General features: G+C 36.8%; 1 protein-coding gene across 1 annotated transcript in view; it reads right to left on the reverse strand.

Moving 5' to 3' along the window:
• Positions 1-22913, reverse strand: part of DPYD (dihydropyrimidine dehydrogenase) — a 944675-nt gene that overhangs the window by 461751 nt on the left and 460011 nt on the right. The gene's annotated exons all lie outside the window — the stretch shown is intronic.

The following is a 22913-nucleotide window of genomic DNA, read 5'->3' on the forward strand; positions in this document are numbered from 1 at the left end:
CCCAAGTATCTTCTCAGACCACAGTGGAGTAAAACTAACTTTTAACAACAAACGGAAAATTATTAAAAGACCTAGAATTTGGAAACTAAACAACATGCTCCTTAAGAACCACTGGGTCAGACACTCACTCAAACAGGAAATTCAAATGTTCCTGGAAACTAATGAAAATGAAGACACAACCTATCAAAATATTTGGGACACAGCTAAAGCAGTACTGAGAGGGAAACTTATAGCTATACAATCACATATTAAACACCAAGAAGAAGCCCAAATGAACGAACTTACTACACACCTCAAGGACTTAGAGGAAGAGGAACAAAGGAACCCTAAAGCAACCAGAAGGACAGAAATCACTAAAGTTAGAGCAGAAATAAACAACATCGAAAATAAAAGAACCATACAAAAGATCAATGAAGCCAAATGTTGGTTCTTTGAAAGATTAAACAAAATTGACAAACCCCTAGCCAGACTCACCAAACAAAAAAGAGAGAAGACTCAAATTAATAGAATTGTAAACGATACAGGAGATATCACAACTGACACCACAGAAATCCAGAGAATTCTGCGAAACTTCTATAAAGAACTATATGCCACCAAGCTAGAGAATCTGGAAGAAATGGAACAATTCCTAGAAACCTATGCACTTCCAAAACTGAACCAAGAAGAACTACAAAATCTAAATGCACCAATCACAGACAAAGAAATTGAAACCGTTATTAAGAATCTCCCCAACAACAAAAGTCCTGGACCAGATGGCTTCACAAACGAATTCTACAAAACTTTCAGGAAACAGTTAATACCCATACTTCTTAAGCTATTCCATAAGATTGAAGAAACAGGAATACTCCCTTCCACCTTCTATGAAGCCAACATCACCCTGATACCAAAAGCTGATAGGGACAGAACAAAAAAGGAAAACTACAGACCAATATCTCTTATGAACATAGATGCCAAAATATTAAACAAGATCTTGGCCAACCGGATACAGCAACACATCAAAAAGATTGTTCATCATGACCAAGTGGGATTCATCCCAGGAATGCAAGGCTGGTTCAACATCCGTAAATCAATCAATGTCATTCATCACATCAATAAAAGCAAAGCCAAAAACCACATGATTATCTCAATAGATGCAGAGAAAGCCTTTGATAAAATCCAACACCCATTCATGCTCAAAACTCTACAAAAAATGGGAATAGATGGGAAATTCCTCAAGATAGTGGAGTCTATATATAGCAAACCTACAGCCAACATCATACTCAATGGAGAGAAGCTGAAAGCATTCCCCCTCAGATCAGGGACTAGACAGGGCTGCCCACTGTCACCGTTACTCTTCAACATAGTATTGGAAGTTCTTGCCATAGCAATCAGGCAAGAGAAAGAAATCAAAGGGATACAGATTGGAAGGGAAGAAGTCAAGCTCTCACTATTTGCAGATGATATGATAGTATACATAGAAAGACCTAAAGAATCCAGTAGAAAATTACTGGAAGTTGTTAGGCAATATAGCAAGGTATCAGGCTACAAAATCAATGTACAAAAATCAGTGGCATTTCTTTATGCAAACACTAAATCTGAAGAAGAAGACATCCAGAAATCACTCCCATTTACTGTTTCAGCAAAATCAATCAAATACCTAGGAATAAAGTTGACCAAAGAAGTGAAAGACTTGTATGCTGAAAACTATGAGTCGCTACTCAAGGAGATAGAAACTGATACCAAGAAATGGAAAGATATCCCATGCTCATGGATTGGAAGAATAAATATCATCAAAATGAACATTCTCCCCAGAGCCATATACAAATTCAATGCAATACCCATCAAAGTTCCACCAAGCTTCTTTAAGAGAATAGAACAAACACTACAATCATTTATCTGGAACCTGAAAACACCTAGAATTGCCAAAACCATCCTAAGGAAAAGAAACAGAAATGGAGGCATCACACTCCCAGACCTTAAACTATATTATAAAGCCATCATCATCAAAACAGCATGGTACTGGAACAAAAATAGGCACACAGACCAGTGGAACAGAATTGAAAGCCCAGAAGTAAATCCCAACACCTATGGGCATCTAATCTTTGATAAGGGGGCCCAAAGGATTAAATGGAAGAAGGAGGCTCTCTTCAATAAATGGTGCTGGGAAAACTGGGTTGAAACATGCAGAAGAATGAAATTGAACCACTTTATCTCACCAGAAACAAAAATCAATTCCAAATGGATCAAAGACCTAGATGTCAGACCAGAAACAATCAAATACTTAGAGGAAAACATTGGTAAAACACTTTCCCATCTACACCTCAAGGATATCTTTGATGAATCAAACCCAATTGCAAGGAAGACCAAAGCAGAAACAAACCAATGGGACTACATCAAATTGAAAAGCTTCTGCACATCCAAAGAAACTATTAAACAAACAGAGAGACCCCTCACAGAATGGGAGAAGATCTTCACATGCCAGACATCAGACAAGAAACTAATCACCAAAATATATAAAGAGCTCAGCAAACTTAGCCGCAAAAAAGCAAATGACCCCATCCAAAAATGGGCAGAGGAAATGAACAAAACATTCACCACAGAGGAGATCCAAAAGGCTAACAAACATATGAAAAACTGCTCTAGGTCACTGATTGTCAGAGAAATGCAAATTAAGACAACACTAAGATACCACCTCACTCCTGTAAGAATGGCATACATCAAAAAGGACAGCAGCAACAAATGCTGGAGAGGATGTGGGGACAGAGGAACCCTTTTACATTGCTGGTGGGAATGTAAATTGGTACAGCCTCTGTGGAGAGCAGTCTGGAAAACTCTCAGAAGGCTAGACATGGACCTTCCATATGACCCAATAATTCCTCTCCTGGGGTTATACCCCAAGGACTCCATAACACCCAACCAAAAAGAGGTGTGTACTCCTATGTTCATAGCAGCACAATTCATAATAGCTAAAACCTGGAAGCAACCCAGGTGCCCAACAACAGATGAATGGCTGAGAAAGCTGTGGTATATATACACAATGGAATACTATGCAGCTATCAAGAACAATGAACTCACCTTCTCTGACCCATCTTGGACAGAGCTAGAAGGAATTATGTTAAGTGGACTAAGTCAGAAAGTTAAAGATGAGTATGGGATGATCCCACTCATCAACAGAAGCTGACTTAGAAGATCTGAAAGGGAAACTAAAAGCAGGACCTGATCAAATTGTAAGTAGGGCACCAAAGTAAAAACCCAGTGGTGAGGGGTAGACATGTAGCTTCCTGGGCCAGTGGGGGGTGGGAATGGGCGGGAGGGATGGGTCACGGTCCTTTGGTGATGGGAATGGTGTTTATGTACACTCCTAGCAAAATGTAGACATATAAATCAGTAGTTAATTAATATGAGAGGGGGAAATCAATTGTATGTCTCAAAGGTTCTCAAAAGACAAACTGAATCTTTTTAATAGATAGGCAATGTATTTGATATGCGGACTCTCTCAAAAGCCTAGACCAAGTAGATTAGAAGCTTCCAATAGCACAGCTATATACAAGATACTGGGTACTGTACAGCAAACCATAACAAAGGGACTTTTCAAAGTTAACCCAATTAACAAATAATGTGATGATAATATTAACTATTGATTGTCTTTTTGAAGCCTAAGACAGCAGGAACCTCACATCTTCACTATAGAGCCCCTACTTCCCCCAGTCCTGGCACCCATGGATAGGGCTCACTTTCCCGTATGCTTCTCCCAATCCATACCAAATAATATTGCATCCGTCGATCACAACCTAACCAAAGCAACGATTGCCATCTCAACATGCTTCACCTCAGAGTGTATCCAGAGACTTCACGTGTGGAATGACAACCCTTCAGCTTCATTACTCGGGTGAGACCTTTCCTTTTATAGTACACTCTAATTTCATCTCAGGTAGTTCACTTTCTAACAAAGTCCCATAACCTAGACATACACCAGTTTCTGTGAGAGAGAGCGTATGTGCACACGTATCCATAAACTACTGCAAAATATATACCTGAAAGCAGGATTACACTAGAGTTTGCAGTGAGTACCTCCCCAACACTTCCTCTCCACTATTCCAATCTTGGGATCCATGTTTGCTCAACAAATTGTTTGGCTTTGTATGTTAACTCTCTTTTCAATCACCAGGTTCCAGATGCCACCAGGATGCTGGCTAGGCTTCCCTGGATTGAAGACCCCACCAATGTGTCCTGGAGCTCAGCTTCCCCAGAGACACACCTTACTAGGGAAAGAGAGAGGCAGACTGGGAGTATGGACCGACCAGTCAACGCCCATGTTCAGCGGGGAAGCAATTACAGAAGCCAGACCCTCTACCTTCTGCAACCCTCAACGACCCTGGGTCCATGCTCCCAGAGGGCTAGAGAATGGGAAGGCTATCATGGGAGAGGGTGGGTTATGGGGATTGGGTGGTGGGAATTGTGTGGAGTTGTACCCCTCCTACCTTATGCTTTTGTTCACTAATCCTTTCTTAAATTAAAAATTTAAATAAAAAAAAAATAAATAAAAAGAAAAAGAAAAAGAAAAAAAAATAATAATAAAAAAAAAAAGAAAAAAAAAAAGAAACATTAAAAAATATATATTTTTTAATTTTATCCTTATTTTTATTGGATAGAGACAGCCAGAAGTTGAGAGGAATAGGGAGACAGAGGGAGAGACGCCTGCAGCCCTGCTTCACTACTTATGGAGTTTTCCCTCTGCAGATGGGGACTGGGGGCTGGAACGCAGATCCTTGCGTACTGTATCATGTGCTCAACCAGATAGCACCATCACCCGGCCTCTAGATTATTTCTTTTAAAAAAGTAGAGTTATTTGATCAATTTTCATTTGATTCATTATTACATGTATTGGCATTGATTTTCTTTTTATCATTATTATTTCTGTCATCATTACAGCTTCACCACTACAGGTCAATATTTTCTTTCAAACAGAAAAACAGAGAAGGACATATATAGAGACAGAGATAGAGAGATGAGGTAGATAGAGATAGAGAGGAAGATACCATAATACCAAACTTCCTTCAGTGCCAGACTCAAACCTAGGTTATGTGCTGAACAAAGTTAGCACAATGTTCATGTGAGCTATCTTGTCAGCCCCGACAGTCATCTAACAAATATTTTAAATAATCACTTCCACTTACAAAACTATTAAGAACTATATTTTGTACTTTTCTCTGTACATGCACGTGTTCCTAGAGAAGAGTTTAAAGCAAAGTGGATTTTAAACCATTATTACATCTAAAGTATTGTTTTTCCATTTTGCTCCCATGAAAGCATATGCATTATCTTCTTCCAAACGAGTGCCAAGAAGGAAAGGTCTATTGCAGCATAAGTGATAAAAGGTGTATTACTTTTCAGCTTGTCAACAATTGAAGTGGCATAGCACTGTTGCTAAGAGAGGAGTCTAGGGAATATATAAAAAGTTTAGATACAACGATTTACTGCCAATCAGTGAACTATATATTATTTAATATGTGAACCTATCCCATTCTTCCTATTACATTAAACTGTTTTATTCCTCCTTTAAAGTGGTGTTACCCACCGGAACACATTCAATTACATTTTCCACTAAGGATGAGCTGCTAAAATCAATGCACACATCATAGACACCTATATTTTTCTTTCTCCATTAGAGTTTAAGATTGCTTACAATTCCATAAGTATTGACTGACATCATTAGATTATTTTGGGTAAAGAACTTGAGGCAAAGATACTGTTTCCATGCAAGTGTTTGAATAGAAAATATCTACCTAAATCTGTGTTTTTCTAGTTAAATTTAGTTACACACAGCTAAAAATCCAGTTTGGAATTAAAAAAACAGGCATGTATGGAGCAATTTCAATAGTGAAAATTAAAAAGTACTTTATTGTTAGGTTGGGAATCAAAGATAGCAAATTCAGCTTTCATACTTAGAACCATGTGAAAAAAATTGTTTTGCATTAATTAATGAGAACATCTATCTCCTGCTTCTGTTTTCTTCCTAAGTTCCTATAGCAAAAGCTAAGATTTTAATTCTTTTATGTAACACACAGACAAATCTATTTTTCTACAGTATTCCAACATATCTGAACACATTTTCAGTTAAACCTATAATTGATGTTTTTATTTGTCTGTAGTTGTGAACTACCAGTTTTGCTGTGGTTCAGCTATTTCACTGCTCCAGGAAGATTCTTTTTTTTTCCCCCTATTTTCTCCTGTCCTTTTTACAGACAAAGAATGAAAGACAAAAGAGAGAAAGACACAGAGGAAAAAAAAAAAGAGAGAAGTAGAGAGACTGCCAACACTGTTCTACCATTCATGAATCAATCTGCATAAATATTTCCATGTGGTGGCGGGGGCTCTACTCCAGGTCCCTGTGTATAGTGACACAGATTTCAGTCACATCCTTCCAGCCTCAGGTTTTTTGGTTGTTTTTTTTTCAATCAGTGGAAGGGTGAAGGAGATAGAGGTAAGTAGCTTTACCCCTAAACCACAAAAAGCATTAAATATCACACACACTTTTGAAAAACCAACCTGATCCAACTCCATCTTATCTCTAACTGCCATGATGATACCTCAAAGTGAAAAGAAAGCATCCTGACTAAACTATGCAAGAGCTCCTATGAAAGAATAACTAAAAACAAAGCAAAACAACAAATAAAAAACAGTCACTTTTTTCTCCTTACTGAGAATTATAAAAGAACTGTCAGCTCCTATTGATATTAGAAAGATATAGTAGGTCACCTCAGTTCACCATTAAAAGAAAATTCGACACTACAACATTTTTTAAAATTATCTATTTATTAATTGGGTAGAGACAATCAAAAATTGAGAAGGGGGAGGGAGAGAGAAAGAGAGACACCTGCAGCCCTGCTTCACCACTTCTGAAGCTTTCCCCCTGCAAGTGGGGTACAGGGGCTCAAACCTGGGTCCTTGCACATTGTACCAAGTACACTAAATCAGATGCAACACCACCCAGCCCCCAGCGTCACCACTTAGCTCCCCAACATTTTTAAAAACAATTTTTAAAATTTGTTTTGGATAGATACAGAGAGAAATTGAGGTGAAAAGGGAAAATAGAGAGTAGAGAGACAGCTGTAGCATTGCCTCACCACTCCCAAAGCTTCTCCCTAGCAGGTGGGGACCTGGTGTTAAAACCTGAGTCCTTGTGTTTTGTAATGTGTACACTCAACCAAGTGTGCCACCAACTAGCCCCTACAATCCAACGTTCTACTTAGAGACTCCTGCCAAAGAATCTAAAGTTTTCAAATGACCTCAGCTTAGTTAGACACTCCCACTGTGGCTCATGAAAACTTCCCTAGGTTTGCTGTATCCCACCAAAGCAAAGGACTCTGGAGGGAGGTGGAGCCTTTCAGGTCCTGGTACGTGATGGTAAAGGAGAATCTAGGCTGGGGGTGAGAGTATTTTTCAGAAATTTGAAAAATTTTATACATGTATCAACAACAGAATTTACTAAAAAATTAACTTCACCTCCTCTAAAACCAAAGACACACAAACAAAAACCAACCTTGCCTATGCTCTGTCCCTGAAGTTACCCTAACAATATCCTGGGACTAACTCTTCATTTTGAACTGGGATAATAATTCCTACACTCAGAAAAATGTTTTCTTGATTATACTGCAGCCTGATTATTTCGTGCTAAGCATATGTAACTACGAGGGCACGTAAATCTTTTATGCCTTCATCTTCTTTTCAAAGTGTTTCTGATACCATTTTAAAAGAATTAAGAGGAGGGTGGCTGTGTAGTAAAAAAATAATGTTTTGAAGTTAGATAACAGCAGATTTTGCAATCAGCTTAGATTTTACTGCCATGGAGGTCTCCCTTTCTTACTCTCTCTTTCTCCCCACACCCTTACTCTTTCTCATTCAGACTTCTCATGTTTGCCTCTTATGCCCCAATAACTCAAAACAATCTCTCCTGCTACTATATTTTTAATTTTTATTTCTACTTTTCAAGGAAGGACTATGAGGTTTTATTTCAAATCTGTGTCATCCTGTGATACTTGACATCACAAAATCTGATATGACTCTTCACTTATTAAGCTCAGTACTTCTGTCAGGAAATTGTGAGGATGTGGTTGAGCTTGGCAGGGCTTGACCTGAGGAGTGCGTCCTATCCTATTAGTCTTTCTCTCTACCGAGAGGTTGAGCAAAGACAGACAGGAGTAACCCCAAAGGTGTGCCTCATCCTATCAGACTCCCTGTCTCACAAAGCACCCCGCATTCCTGATATTATGGCCATTAGATAAAAAGAAAGGGGGAGTTGTTGTGTAATTGTGAGGAGCTTCATAATTACCTGACATACTTCCATCAATTTGCACTGCAAGCTTTCATTGATTTCAATGGGACATTGACTTGTAGGATGATTGCAGATCAAGCCATTTTGATATCATGTAAATTTTAAGTAGTTTTTTTTTCTTAAGTAGAAACATGCTGGGAATAGCAAACTACCTGCACAGCATATACACAGCAGTCAGTAATCCAGCTCCTTGTCAAAACATTTTCTGTTCATATTTGAGTGTTGACTATAATGAGAGACTTAAAAAGATTTTAAAGAAAATCTCTGTAGCCACACTCTACTGCCTATTAGCATAACATAGTTTGAGAAGCTTCATTTAAATGCAATCTTAGAGAACTACACCTTGTTTCATTGCAGTATATTAGCTGTCAATTGAATGATTGGTCTATGTATGCAAACCATATGGTGTATTTCTTCATTTTTAAAATCAGCTTTTGTTTTCATATGAAGATTTATTTTGCCAATTAATAATCTGCTGAACATACACCATAAACCATAGTGTGCAGTCTGCAAAGATATGTCTCAAGTTCAAGCAGCAATGATCAGCTACTTATAATCCTGAAGACTATAAACATTTTTATCCAATCAGCCAGAGTCTAAAGAAATTCAAAGAATGGAAAGTCTTTGAAATATACAGGCTTTTGTATATCAAATTACCTTTGAATCCCCCCACCAGAAGTATCTCTAACAAAATCCACTTGAAATACTGCTTCAATATTCTAAAAAATCAATAATTTAAACCACAGGTTGAACATTTTTACTGCTTCCAGTGCAGACTGTCATTTTTCGAAATGAAAATGCTAATGATACCGAAGCAGAAAGCACTAAGCAGAAGAGATGCATGAATGAAACCTTGGATTGGCTAGACTCGCTGGTTTGATCTCTTTCTCCCTCACTCAACTGTGACAAAATGTCTTTTAAAATCAACAACTTTCATTTAAGTGTTTCTAAAAGTGAACTTCTCAGCTGTGCATTATAACCTTCTTTATAGGAAGTTAAGGAATGTGCTGTAGCAAGACAGTTTATTGTAAAAATGAAAACAAAATTCAATACCAAGAAAGGTGCATCATTTCAGCATAATCTATGTTATTGGGACACCTTAAAATATTGCACGGAATCTTGGGAAAGGTTAATCTTGAAGTATTAAAGGTTTTTGCAATGCTATCACTGCACTAAATCACAAGCTGTGCTACCTGGGAGGTGGCTCAGCAACAAGAGATCAGAAATTGTGCGTGTAGGTACACATGCCAGTGTGCTCAGTTCTCTCTTGCTCTTTGTCATAAAATACATTTTAATAAATAAGTAAATAAATAAATCACTAGCAATGAAGCAAATCATAGAAATCCAGAGTCCAAAGAAGTTCAATTCAGAAGAAACTTTTTTCATGGTCTTTGAAGTTATTCATGTTGTTTAAAGATTTAAGAAATGAAGATCTGAGTCCATGGTCATAGCCTGGCCTGTCAGGGGGTCCTCTACTTGAATCTCTTTACCTAATATACCACCTTCTTAATAAAGTGGATGAGCATTGGGGCAGAGGCATTTTTTTTGGTCCAGGAAATAGGATTTTTCATACATGGAATGTGATCTTACCGCAACATTTAGGGAGAAAAAAGTCAATAAACAATGATTACCAGAGCATAATCAGATATGATCTCATGAACTGTGGGACTTAGGAGAGACAAAACCTGTCCCAGAGTTTAAAGAAGGTCCAAAGTAGATATATTAATACATTTCTCATTCGTTTTCTAAATAACCTCCATTGATCTAAATTCAACTTGTAGTCAAATGGTGGGGAAATATTACTGATAGTTCCTATCCTCTGGTTAAGTATAACAAAATTCCATCTATAATAATTTTAAAAGATTTGGTGTAAAACAGAAAAGGGCAGCCATTGCCTAAGGACAGATGTGTTCATGATCCTATATTGTGACTGGAAGAGACACAGAGCTAGAGGCCCAGAAACTATTTAGCTTCAGTTCTCTCATGCAGTGGGGACTGTGGCATCTATGATAGTGAGTTCCCCAACAGGAAAGACAAAAAAAGTAAACTTGCTGATTTTCAAAATAAGAGGCATGAGATGTTCAGCAGGGAAGCAATTACAGAAGCCAGACCTTCTACCGTCTGCATCCCACAATGACCTTGGGTCCATACTCCCAGAGGGTTAAAGAATAGAAAAGCTATCAGGGGAGGGGAGGGGATACGGAGATGTGGTGGTGGGAAATGTGTGGAGTTGTACCCCTCGTATCCTATGGTTTTGTTAATGTCTCCTTTTTAAAAATAAAAAAGGGGCATGAGAGAGAAAGCTTAATCTCCATGAATTATACAAAATGTTTCTTCTGCTTTACTTTGTGCTTCCTTGTCCCTTCATCAGAAGTTAAAAGTCAAAATGTGAATGTGGATTTAAACAGATAAAAAATTCTGCTTCAGTGCATTATTCACATGTGCAGTCAAAGTTTTAATAAATGTCCCTTTCTAAGCTGTAAACTGTTCCACTGCTGCTTTTATTATTATTGATTATGTTATTATTACATTAGCATTTGAATTTGTGAAGTACTATGAGACAGTTTGTTAACAATTTGTCACGACACCTCTGCTGGGTGGAAGGATGACACACATCATTATCATTATTAGGAAGATTTTCTTTTACAGTTGATACTATGATAAATGATTTACAGATAAACATAGCACTACTTGAGTTATTAATATCTAGTTAATTAATCATATTGATTTAACATCCTGTTCTGTTATTTAACTTTTCTCCCTTTAGATGTTAGCTTTAGACCTAATTTTGAAATAATTAAATTGAGTTAAAACTTTAGAGCTCTACATTAGTACCTATAACTCATCTAGAAAAGTATTCACATTTTCAATTCACCTTTAATAACTGCAGTCCCTCTATTAGGATGACCTTTTCCTTCCAAATATTTGAAGTAATTATAATTGGAGAATAAAAGTACTCATTGAAAGTTTTTCTTTATGTATTAAAAAGTATGCAGTAACTGGCATAGAACTCAGAAACATGTTTTCCCCTCTTTATGTTCACTGTTTTTTTTTTGTAAACAGAATTACTTTTCAAGTCTTTGCCTCTTCTCCATCTCTAGTTTTATGTAATCAGTCACCAAAGTCATTACTTAAGATTTCTTTACACACATCATGCTTATTTTGTTCAGACTAAACCTTTGACCCAGTCAGATCTGCCTGATTATATCTGAAGCTGAATAAAGTACGGCCTGATCATTTCCCTCACCACTCAGTTTGGTGCTGGGAAATAAGAGGAGCTTATAATAAAACATTTGTGAAATGAATACATTGATCTTTCTCTTCTTCTACACAGGACATTTTTCTTTCTTTTTAATTTGTGAAGTAGGTTCATTTTTCATGGAATTAGTAAGAACCAGAATATTTACATTTTTGTTGTACATATGCCAGGTGTTATAAGCATTTTAACTAAGTTATATCACGTTATTATGAACTTGTCCTTCTTTGCATAAAATTCATTCAATATATTTTAGGTTAAAGTCTAAACTTCTCCGTAAACCCAGTCTTTTATCATCTGGTTCCAGTCTAACTCAAGGATTCTACTACAACATCCTTTCAGTGTATCTAAACCCCACTTCACTGAGCTCTCTTCTTCTGACTAACATGCATATGTCTCTCATCCCAACGCGATTCCTCTTCTTCTAACAGACAGGATAGAGGACTTATTGTAAGTATTACATATGCATACCTATTTATTTCCAATGGCATCCATTCTCTCTAGTGGGGTCTGGTGTCTTTTTTGCATTTTTATAGTTCAGTGTTTCTCCACCCCCACCCATGTAACAGATTTTACAGAGCATGTGAATTGTCTACTAGTATCTCCATATTTTAATTTCACTGCGGGCATGAGAAGTACTGTAATCCAAAAGAAGATGGTATAGAGCTAAAGAGACTATAAACTAGTATAAAAGGGAGCTGGGTGGCAGCACACTTATTACTATGTGCAAGGACCAAGGCTCAAAATACCTGGTCACCACCTGTAGAAGTAAAGCTTCAGGAACAAAGAAACACTACTGTAGGTTCCTCTTCTTTCTCCCTTTCTATTTCCCTTACCCTTTACAACTTCTGTATTTATCAAAAAATAAATTTTAAAAAAGTATAAAAGATCACAAACCAAACAAAAAGCAAACCAATAAATACTACAAAAAATCAGTGTCAAGTGCATGTATTGAGAACACTTTAAATTTTATTTAAATAAAGGGTAGGGAATTTTGAGGGCATTTTCAGTATCTTTTAACATCATATAAAATTATTAACTTAAAATTATCATTGAGTTCAACCAGTGGTGCCTGGGCAGGGCCAGACCAAATTATTTAATTGCTCATAGACCAATTAAAGGCCCTCAGACAGTTCTCACCCCGATAAATGAGCTTGTAAAAGCAGTTCACAAAGACTAATTCCTCTAATCTGTATATGGTTCTAGAGATTAAAATTAAAATTTTTAATTTTCACAGTCTGTGCTTTAAGGTATAGTGTGGTAAACTACCAAGAAGGGGAGCAGAGAACAGAGAAGCACATCTGATTCTAAGACCTAAAGTAGTATATTCTTTATCTTGCCAATACAGAATATACTTTTTTAAGTTACATTTAAAATTTATCTTGAGACTTTTTTTTTCTCTATGTGTGTACAACAGGGTCTTCATACATATAGAATTTCACTGCTTAAGACATAATTTTCAGCGGGAGTCGGACAGTAGCGCAGTGGGTTAAGCACATGTGGCACAAAGCCCCCAGCTCCCCACCTGAAGGGAAGTCACTTCACAGGCACAGTGAAGCAGGTCTGCGGGTGTCTATCTTTCTCTCCCCCTCTCTATCTTGCCCTCCTCTCTCCATTTCTCTCTGTCTTATCTAACAACAACATCAGTAACAACAATAACTACTGCAATAAGGGCAACAAAAGGGAAAATAAATAAATAAAATTTTTTAAAAAGACAATTTTCATTATCAGGGAAGAGAGGGAAAGGGAGAGGGAGAAGAAGAAGAGGGAGAGGGAGAAGTAGCGGGAGGAGGAGAAGTAGAGGGAGAGACACCACAGCACCAGAGCTTCCTAATGCTATACTGTCTCCCATGTTCTGCTACTGCTTGCACCCGAGGTGCCCACCTTGCACCAATGTCTACTGGATATTCTTCAGGGTTTGCCTTGCTGTACCCCATCCCCATCGCTATTTTCAGGCTTGCTTTTATGCCATCTTGGCAATGGAACTTGGCCAGACTTCCTGAATAGCCACACTTACTATACAACGGGCTGAAAAATGCAGGATATTAAAAAATACTAAAGATGTATTTGTTCAGTTTATGATAAAGACCTAAAAACCACTCTGGAATATCTATCTAGTGGAAAGAACACAAACTGTGGTCTCATGTATCCAAGTCCTGCACTCTTACCTGTTAAACAATCTCCCTATGCCACATGCCTGTTACTTTAAATTGCCATATATATGTACATATATATATATATATATATGTATAATCTGTCCTTCAACCACACATATGCATCCCCACAGCCTTGGAACTCAAGAGCTTGGATCCATTCATAGTGCGGGGGGTGGGGGCAGAGCTAAAGAGCAAAATAAAAAAGGGCTGGTCTCCACCAAAAGTCCCCTTAAATCAAAATTAGTTCTCAGGACATTACAGTTCCTGCTTTGTTAAGTCCAATGCTAATGACTTCTGCTAATCACACCCATGTGACCCTGCCAGTTTTATCAACTTGTTGAGAAGGTGATGTTATTAAGAATTTGACAAGGGGACCAGGTGATAGCACAGTGGGTAAAGCATACATGGCGTGAAGAAGTGCAAGAACCACATAAGGATGCTGGTTTGTTTGGGCCCCTGGCTCCCCACCTGCAGGGCGGGGGAGGGTCACTTCACAGGCGGTGAAGCAGGTCTGCAGGTGTCTATCTTTCTCTCCCCCTCTCTGTCTTTCCCTCCTCTCTCCAATTCTCTCTGTCCTACCAAACAACTATAGTAATAACAACAACGATAAACAATTAGGGCAACAAAAGGGGAAAAATAGTCTCCAGCAGCAGTGGATTTGTAGTGCAAGCACAGAGCCTCAATGTTAACCCTGGAGGCAAAAAAAAAACAAAGGAATTTTAAGGCAATTATCAGATTTTGGTATTCTTTCTCTCCTGTTTTCAGTTATAGAATTAGACATATATATATTATATATGTATATATATATATATATATATAGAGAGAGAGAGAGAGAGAGAGAGAAATTGAGAGAGGAGGGGGAGAAAAAGAGAGACAGAGACAGAGAAACACCTACAGACCTGTTTCACCACTAGTGAAACTTTCCTCCTGCAGGTGGGGAGCAGGGGCTTGAATACGGGTCATTTGGCATTGTAATATGTGTGCTCAATCAGGTGCGCCCAATTATATAACTTCAAACCAGCCTCTAAGTTATAGAATTATATAACTTCAAACTCTTTCAGATGGCTATAAATAAATAAATAAATAAAGCAATGCTGCTGCTGTATGGTGACTGGTGTAACTACACAAAGAATTAGAGGCTTCATACATTATTGGTGATAATGTAAATTTTTATAGCAACTTGGAGAATTTCAGTTTTCTATCAAAAAGTAAAAGTTACCATATCACCCAGTAAGTCCACTCATGTATATTCACAAGATAACTGAGTATGTAAAACAACTCAAAAACTTAAGTAATGTTCAAGAAAATACTAAACATAATGGGTAAAAAGTAGGAAAAGCTCAAATGTTTATGAACCAAAAGTGGATAAACAAAATGTAGTATACCCACAAAATTAAACATTTCAACATGTTATCTCTGAATATATTATGGTAAATAAAAGCAGTCAGACACAAACTGTCACATATTTTATGACTCCTATTATGTAAGATGTAAATATCTGACCATTTAAAATCTAAAAACACATGGCAATTCAGAATTAACTACTTATAGGTATTGGGTGTTTACTTTTTGTTTGTTTTAATACAAGGAAAACATAAACTAAGATAAGTTAATGACAAAGCCTGTTGGGAGATAATACCAATAGCAGCTCTCTTAAAAATGTATCTCTTTTATTTTTAAAAGGTATAGTTTGTATGTGTATATAAATGATTTTAAGAGTATGAGAAACACAGCAGTGCTTGACTCTGGCAAAAGTTGGTGTTAAAGACAAAACCTGATACCTCAGGGGTCTCATATATGTTGGAGCTACTTCCTAGTTCATCAGATAATCTTTTTTGATGTGAGATAAAAAGTTCTGAAATAAATTAGTACTGATGCCTATTTAACTTTGGGAATATAATTTTGAATATGGAAATATATAATAATTTGCGTGAATTTAATGTTAATTATAAAAATAAAAGAATTCTAGAGTATTTGATGGCTAAGGATGCTGAATGTTCTGACTATGCTCACTTCTCTTTCTTTTTTAAAATATTTTATTTATTTATTCCCTTTTGCTGCCCTTGTTGTTTTATTGTTGTAGTTATTGTTGTTGTTGTCGTTGTTGGATAGGCCAGAGAGAAATGGAAAGAGGAGGGGAAGACAGAGAGAGGGGGAGAGAAAGATAGACACCTGCAGATCTGCTTCACCACTTGTGAAGTGACTCCCCTGTAGGTGGGGAGCCGGGGGCTTGAACCAGGATCCTGGTCCTTGCACTTTGCGCCACATGCGTTTAACCCGCTGTGCTACCGCCTGACTCCCTTTCTTTTTTTATTGCCACCAGAGTTATCCTTGGTGCTCAATGCCTACACTACAAATCTACTACTTCTGGCAGACCCTCTCTCTTTCTTTCTTTCTTTCTTTCTTTCTTTCTTTCTTTCTTTCTTTCTTTCTTTCTTTCTTTCTTTCTCTCTTTCTCCCTTTCTTCCTTTCTTCCTTTCTTTCTCCCTTTCTTCCTTTCTTCCTTTCTTTCTTCCTTTCTTCCTCCCTTTCCTTTCCTTCTTTTTCTTTTTTTTTTTTTTTTGTCTTCATTTGATAGTACAGAGAGTAACTGAGAAAAGGAGATAAAGAGGGAGAGAGGCAGCGAGACACCTGCAGTACTTACAGCACTGCTTATGAAGCTTTCCCCCGGCGGTGGGAAGCAGATGCTTGAACCCTGATTCTTGTGTGTGGTAAAGCATGTGCTTAACCAGGTATACCACTGCCTGACCCACTCTTTTTCTAATCAGAGCACTGCTCAACTCTGATTTATGGTGGTGCCAGGGATTGATTCCAGGACCTCAGAATTGTGAGCATCAAAGTCTTCTGCAAAACCATTATGCTATCCCACTCCTGCCCCAATCACCACCTTTCTGAATTTTTCTTTTTAATTTTTTTTCCTACCACCTTAATTATCACTGAGGCTTGCTGACAACACCAGGAATCCACTGCTCCTGGTGATCATCCCCTCCTCCTTTTTTTAATTGGGCAGGACAGAAAAGGGGAGGGGAAAGAGAAAGAGAGGCACCTGCAGACCTCCTTCACAGCTTCTAAAGTGTTTCCCTTGCAGGTGGAAAGCAGGGATTCTGCTCTCAGTCAATTGTGTGCTTAACCCTGTGTACCACTGACTGCCCCCTCCTGAATTTATTTTAATTGTAGGAATAAAACTTTACAATATCACAGACATACACATGTATGTATGTATGCATATGAAGATCCAAATAAAGTATTATAATAACATTTCAATAGAAGGCTGCATGATCTCCTGAACTATGGAACTTCCTGCTGTGATACTCATATTCTAATATAAATCAACAAGATATTGACCTAACTAATATGTATTTAAACTTATACATAAAGGACTTTTTCTTGAAGTGTATTTTTGTATAAAATTTTTCTTTATACATTAATTATAATAGTAGGCAGATGCACTTGACTTATTTATATGAAAACCGCTATCACAATAAACTGCTTAAATTATCTTTGAGGAATAAACAGAAAAACCTCATGTCAAAATGCATAATGGTTGGATTTGCAACACTGGCTATTTGATTTTCAATATGTAGCCTTGTATTCCCCCGCCCCCTTTTGGGTATATTAACTTTTCTTCTATCTTGCAAAACTTCTTTGTAAATATTACCAGCAGTTCATAACTTCAGACAAAAGATGGAGTGAGCATGATTTTTCTTTTACTCTTCAGCTGTTTTTACATCATTTTTATATCTATAACTTACTATTTTATAGTATTGCTTTTAAACAGATTTAAACCCTTGTTAAAGCAGTAATTTTTTTTTTCATTTACCATGCATATGTCCTCATTGTTAATACAATTCAAACACTTTAGAAAGGGAAAAATGTGTATTTTTTCTCTATTTGTAAACAACCTATAATGCAACTTCAGATTTGCCATGGAAAATAGTGGGAGCAAAACAAACAAACAAACAACTATTACCTCATCTAATCATGTGCAGGAATGTGACTTACTAGAAATAAAGGACAAGTGTGCTTCATTTAATCTAGTTTTGAAAATATTAAATCATATCACTATTTTAACACAAAAATGTAAATTTAGTACTACACTTGTGATTGCTTCAACTGGAATCTATTGTTCTATTTAAAATCTTATTGTTAAATTCTCACAAAATAATAGAATATGGGAAATAAATGACAATAGACATGTTATCTATATACATGTCTATAAAGGAGCTATGGATATGTATTAATTTCACATACACATTATCTGTGTGAATCAGTTTGTTCATTTCCAGGATGCTACTCAAGTTTGTACTTAACCAAGACACATGTTTTGAAATGTTAAACAAAACAAAAAGACTTTGGGGTGGGTGGTGGGCAGAGTTCAGGTCCTGGAACAGGATGGCAGAGGACCTAGTGGGGGTTGTATTGTTGTGTGGGTAGAAAACTGAGAATTTTTTAAAGGTTTTTTTTACTTATTTATTAATTAGAAAGACAGGAGATGAGAACCAGACATCACTCTGGTACATGTGGTGCCAGGGATTGAACTCAGGACCTCATGCTTGAGAATCCAATGCTTTATCCACTGTGCCACCTCCCTGACCACTGAGAAATGTTATGCATGTACAAACTATTGCATTTAATGTCAACTGTAAAACATTAATCCCCCCCAAAAGAAATAAAAACAAAATAAACTTCTAGATATTTTGCTTTAAAGTCACTCAAAATTTGCAGGTAACTTATCAAACATCATTTGCATCTGTTCAAAATGAAAGAGTAAGTTATTGATAAAACCTATAGTCATTTTTACTAAATTATAATTAAAATTCAATGAAATGATAAAATTATACTCATTACAAAATTTTATAGTTATTCAAAGTATTAATCAAAAATATATTTTACTATGCCTAATATTTTATGGTCAATGCCTTAGGCATAAATTAAAATTCAATAATGAATTTAACATTCATTTTTCAAATGTATTCTACATAGTCATATTTGCTATCTTCTTATATTTTCACAAGACATTTTTCCTTAGATGCATACGATTATCATATTTTTTGCACAAGAACACCAAACAACATATGTTAAGAGAAGGAACTGTAGAAACACAATGTGTATACTAATATAATGTGATATGGTGTATCAGAGCTGAAACATGGCTAGCGAGAAGCATATTTTTCATGTTGAAGCACATTTTAAGCCTTCTTTAACTCATATAATTGAGGCTTCAGATGTGTTTCTCAATTGCTCACTGCAGAGTAGTTGCCGAACTCAAACAAAACCTTCAGTATAAAAATGACAACCCTTTTGTTTCCACAAAATCCTTATTCTATCATCCACTGGCAGTGAGATTTCCAGTCATGTTCTCTGCCAGTCCTTACCAGTTTGCCAATTACACAAGCTGCTTCCCAGACATCAGACACAAATTCCACAAGACTGCTGTGCAAGCGTACCCTAATTAACCATCAGCTTAATTAGACAATTTACTGTGTAATTAGCAGGCAATTAGTCAACACCTCTCAGATCGTATTGACTGCTGTGACAGCCTTTCTGTCTCTCCACATTCCAATACACAACAGCGACCAAGCTTCTAGCATTCTTCAACCCAGTCAGTGTGACATGCTTCTGGATGGAGAAATGAGTAATATTATATAACAAAGAAAAAAATCAATATGCAGACTGTCCAGTTATTGAACTGTTAATAAGCTTATCTTACATTTTAATACTGAAGGCCCAATATTAAATATTAAAGATAATTCAAGTACCTGCTCCCAAATGGCTGTAGAGGCAACTCCTTAATACACTGGATCTTATGCTTTAATATAAAACACGTTAAGTTTCATGGACTATGAATTATGTTCCATGAATGGCTGTGCCTTTAGTTGTTTAAGTAAATTTTCTGATTTGTGTACAGGTCTAGTTAATTATATTCCATTAATGTTACTAACGCTTATAGACACAAATCTCACAGGGACTGATTGAAAGTGCTGAAAGGTTGAGAAGCATTTTCTAGTTTTATTTCAGTGAAGAGTGATGACCTTCACAAATCAAGATCCACAACTTGGTGTTTTAACTTTTAACATTTACTAATTCTACAATAAATAAATAAATAAATAAATAAATAAAAACTATTTTTGTGAATGTCATGGAAATGAGCCCAAAGTTTCACATATACTTATTTTTGAGAGTGAGAGAGAGAGATAGGAGAGAGAGAGAGAGGAGAGAGAAAGTGGGAGAGATACCAAGCACTACTCCACAACCCATGGTGTTCCTTAGCACTGCACAGTACTCCTAAATGGAGCTGGGAATTGGACCCAGGATCTCAAAAATGGCAAAACATGTGCTTTATCTACTAAACCATCTCTCTATCCTATGAAGTAAAGCATTTAAAAAAATGTTTGGGAAAGCGTGCGGGGACCTGGGCTAGGGGTGAGACTGTTTTGTAGAAAAAGGGGATATTTTACACATGTACCAACAACTGTATTTACTATAAACCATTAACCCCTCTAATAAAAATTAAAAGCAAAGCCAAAAGAGATGCTACTCCAATAAAAAGAACTAAACTGTTTAAAAAAGTTAGCAGTTTATGGTGGAAAGAGAGGACAGGTCACAAGCAGACTGCCTTGTTATGTGTGTGGCCCAGGTTCAAGCCATGAGTGCCACAGTTCCCCGGGCAGCTCTAGTGCTGTGGTCTTTGTCTCTTGTATCTATCTATCTCCAAAAATGTGTTCCTAAAGTGGTAAAAATATTCATGCACAAGATGACTCTAATAGAGCAAATATTGAATGACTTCGCTCATAATTGGAATTAGAAACATATCAAGGGAAAATGTAGGGTGAAGCATTAGTAAAACTGGTTTCAGTAGATCTGAGAATAATGAAAAGGGAGAAGAATGGAGGACGTGAAAAAAAATTTTTTTTGCTTGCTTATTTTTCCCTGAAATCAAGAAGTAGCACACTGGGTAAAGCACAGAATTTGTATATGTAAGGTCTCAGGTTCAACCTTGGCCCTTCATGCCAAAGTGATATTTGATATTCCCTCTCTTAAAATAAATAAAATGTTTAAAGGCTTTTGTCTGAGTTTCTGTGCATGTCATATAACATATACCACTCTTTGCAGTAAAATTTCTGATACTTAAAAAATTATTTTGGTGATTCCATGCTTGGTAACTAATGAAGTCTTTATAGTTATAAGAAAGAACAATTTCTCTTCAGAAATAGTAAAGATTTATTGAATCGATTAAAGAATCACAAAATATCTTACTAATAGAAACAGAAATATGACCTTTCTTTTAAAGTTTAATTGGTTACTACCATATTTTCTGATATCTGACAAACTGAAATGAAAATATTACTTATATGAATTAATAACCCTGTTTTCTTTACATTTTCCTGTTAGTAGGAATTTTCTCTTTCTCCTTATTATTATTTTTTTTAATTTAAGGAAGAAAGTAATTCCATGTAAGGAAGAACAGCTAGTGAATTAGACTATCTTCAAGAATGAGTTTGACTTGGAGAAATTCAGAGAAGGCCATTGTGGCTGTAGCTTAATTGGTACAAGGTAAAATAATAGTAAAAGATGAGGTCTGAGACATAGGCAAGAGCTCTATGATAAAGTGATTTGCACAGGAACTTTTAGATGTTATTATAAAGGTTACAGGAAACTACTGGAATACAAAAAGCAGCATATTATGGCTTAACTTTTGTAAGATATCATGTATGCTACTCTGTAGAGGCTGGAATGTAGAATAGATAGAATGGAAGAAGACTATGGTCTGAGACTAGTATACTCTTCAGTGAGCAACAATGGGGGCTTGGATATTGGTTGTACTAGTGGCCATAAGTTAGTCCATAAATTAGAACATTACAGTTATAGCAATTCTTCACTCTAATCAGTGGTCATATAACTACTTAACACTTTATAGTTTGGCATACAACAGTGTTAACAATAACTTTCACTGATGCTGGTTCTCAACATGCTACAAATCAGATTTACACTTTTTGTAAATATAAAATTTATGCCACTTCAGTGATTAAGCTTGTAAAAGCAATCTGCTATTCCAATAGCAAAATGCACTTTTCTAAAACAGACAATAGGAGGTCGGTAGGTTGGTAAAGGCCTTAGTGGAGGTCCTATATACACTTCCCCCAAGGTTCACAACACCTTGTGGGGCCTCTGGGGGACCCGTTTCCCAGTCCTGCTGGAAGTAGAAACAGAACCACATCCTGTGGGAGATGCATGGAATGGAAAGTTCTAGAGTTTACTGAGGTTCATATGTAGGGTGTGCTTCTTCTAGCCTCACCTTAAGAGTGCTTCTGGATATAAAAGTCCATGAGTGTAATATCAAAAATGAGACACTGTACAAAAATAAAATAAAATTCATGCTACTATTAAAAAACCATAAGGAAGACAAAGCAGTTATCACATTCTTATAAGCATGCATGCTGGGGTTTAGAGAAGTTAGGTCATTTGTTGACAGTCAAATTATTTAAGACACAGAAGACTATCAACAATATTTGCAGCTACTTAAGATTCAGCAGCCGAATCTTAAATATTCTTGGCACTCTCATGACCATGTGTTATTCTTTCTGTTTAGAATAAAAACACAGGAAAATAAGCCACTTTTCCTCATAATACAGAGGACAAAACTACCTATTAAAGTCTTTACCTAAGGGGGTTTAGGCAGTAGCACAGCAGGTTAAGTGCACGTGGCACAAAGCGCAAGGACGCACTTTCGAGTCCTCAGCTCCCCACCCGCTGGGGGGTCCCTTCACAAGCGGTGAAGCACGTCTGTAGGTGTCTAATCTTTCTCTACCCCCTGTCTCCCCTCCTCTCTCAATTTCTCTCTGTCCCGTCCAACAACATCAATGGCAGCAATAACAACAACAACAACAAGGGTAACAAAATGGAAAAAAAAATGGCCTCCACGAGCAGTGCACAGTGCATAATGCAGGCACTGAGCCCCAGCAATAACCCTGGAGGCAAAAAAAAACTCTTTACCTAAGAATCCTTATAGTTGAAGTCAACAGACACCCTGTATCTTTGGTTGTGTGGGTATGTGTATATATGTATATGTATACGTATATTACAAACTGAACTTAGGTTTTCTATGAAAAAGATCACTTATCCATTATATATCATATTTATATGACATTTAGGCATAACATATATGTGACACTACTAAATGCTCGTT

The sequence above is a fragment of the Erinaceus europaeus genome, chromosome 11 (assembly GCF_950295315.1).
Source record: "Erinaceus europaeus chromosome 11, mEriEur2.1, whole genome shotgun sequence".
Lineage (NCBI taxonomy): Eukaryota > Metazoa > Chordata > Mammalia > Eulipotyphla > Erinaceidae > Erinaceus > Erinaceus europaeus.